The sequence below is a fragment of the Arachis ipaensis genome, chromosome B04, assembly GCF_000816755.2.
Source record: "Arachis ipaensis cultivar K30076 chromosome B04, Araip1.1, whole genome shotgun sequence".
NCBI lineage: Eukaryota > Viridiplantae > Streptophyta > Magnoliopsida > Fabales > Fabaceae > Arachis > Arachis ipaensis.
The window spans coordinates 42,922,483-42,925,140 of NC_029788.2; positions in this window are offsets into that span (position 1 = coordinate 42,922,483).

The window sequence follows — 2,658 nt, forward strand, 5'->3', positions numbered from 1 at the left end:
TAAGTCAGTATAAAATAGTTTTTATACATATATTTAATTAAATAATGTTACATCAGTCAAAATAACTACTTTTCATATTAACTGTCTGAATGATAAAAAAAATAGATGTAATTATACGACTATGTAAAGTATTTTATACTGTCAGTACATCAAAATTATACTTATTAAAAAATATAAAAAAATAATTTTAGATTATTTTTTTATTTTCTTTCAAATATTTTTATTGGTGATTATACCACTTGATTGTAAAAGAGAACGATCATTATTAATTACTAATTGTACTATTGTCTCCAAACTAAATTTATTAACACTATTCTAAGAACTTTTTTCGGTTGACATGTGAATGACATATTTTATGCGCATGTACCTTTTTTTCTAGTTACTCGGGAAGTTGCTATTATTTACAATAAGTGAAAAGTTTGATTATTGGGTAAACAATAATGATATTAAGTTTAATTAGTACAAGTACGTTCACTTCACCACCTATTATTTGTCAACTTACATGAACAACGTTGTGAAGGATAATAAATGCTGCATGCGAATATTATGGGACTAATGTTTATTTTATGTGACTACATATGTTACAACTTGATCTAGAGACAACATTCTCAACCATTCCAAGTGACATTTTTCCTAAGCTTCATGTGAATCATATGATAATAATATTACAAATTTTCAAATTTAACTAATTCTTATCACAAAATCACTTATAGAAGCTTGTTTTTGTAAATTAATTTTATTACCATTTTGAGTCTAAAATATGCATGTTTATTTTATTATTCATTTTTTTCCGATAAACCAACTCACTGTATAGGATGTGACACAATGTACAATTCAAAATTATTAAATTATATACATAAACTTCGAACTTTTAATACTTATTTAATATAATTTAATACTTATTTAAGGGACATCAACTAATCCAAATTAGATATATGCATTTGATCTTTGATTAGACAAAAAGAGAAATGGAAATACGAATATTACCCAGATTTTCTGGGATTTGGGCCTGTATCATTTGCTACCCATATTACACCAGTTTTGTTTCTTTGCGAAGCCCAGCCAAATCTGAATTTTCTTTCTTATGTGTTTCGTGGATGCAAATAAAATCTTAACTTTTCTTCACATCAATCATTTCTGCCTCGGCGCCTCCCATTTTTCTCTTTTCCTTTTTGCTTTTTTACCTTTTGGGATGTATCAGCCGCAAAGGAAATTTCAGTGATAGCTTTTCCTGAATAATAATTATAATATTAATGTTACAATTTAAGAGATGAGATATATATTATGAGAGGTTATTAACACAATTAATAGTGGTAGCAAACTAGCAATTTAGTAGTAACACTAAAATGATTAATTTTTGTTTGAACCGTATATGACAAATAAAAATAATACTAAATGAATTCCTTAATGTCATCAAAGAATAAATGAAGAAGAAGCAATATTAATTGGTTGGGGAAAATTTGCAGTTTAGTAAGGTGTGTCAGTGAGTAAACAGGGGACACACGGACAACAAACAAGCGTTGAAGTTCCCCAATTCATCATCCCCATAATTTGAGAACACCCATAAACCATTCTTTCACAAGTAACGAAATCCAGATAAAGCTTAAACCTAAATTGACTATAATTCTAACTCCAATTAAATACATTCATGCCAGTTGTACGTTAAAACTAGTTATTAAAAATAATTATTAATATAAAATACATATTAAAAATAAGTTAAATAATACATATATTTATATACAAATACATAATAATTATTTTTGATAACTAAATTTAGTGTATAAATAATATTTTGATTAACATTTATAAATGGGTGTTGATATTAATTTATGTGCTTTTATAAAAAGCTTTTTCTATCTTGTATTTTAATAACATATTTTAAGAGTATTATATTTTATTAACAATTACTGAAAAAGATAACTTTTCATATTTTTAAAGTATTCTCTTCAAATACAAGATAGTCAAATTGATTATAAAATTAATTTTGATTAAAAATAAATTAATTTATATCAACATAATTTGTGTTTGATTTTTTTTTTAAATGTGATTTTGATAGAATGAATGTTGTTTGAATATACAATTAAAATTGTGTTTGAGTGTATAATTATAATTTTTGACGTTTAAAGCAATTTTTGCTACCAGTGCTAAAAGAAATTACTACGGCGGCTCAAAATGCATTCCTTACGATATAAATTAATCCATGGGATATTCAACGAGTATCATATTTTTTAAATTCGGAGAAAATGCATTAAAAATCTTTGAAAAAATATAGGTAAACAATGAAAATATTAAATAATGTGAAATAATAGATATATCGGATGTTCAATTCATTAGGTGTGCGGATCTTCAATTTTAAAGTCTATTATTCACATTATTCATAAAAGTTATTGTCTCCTAGTAAAGTCCAAAATCTTTTCGTATATAAGGAAATACACTAAGTATATATATATACACACATACGATGAGTGTAAAATACTTATTAAAATATAGGCCATCTATCATAATTCTAAATTTATTGGATAAAAATTAATTTGATGGTTAGAGTCTCTTTACAAATATCACCATAATAAAACTGGAGATTATGAAGTACAAATAACAATATTTAGACATAACTAAAAAGTCCAAGGAGGAGCACATACCAAAATCTACTCACAAATT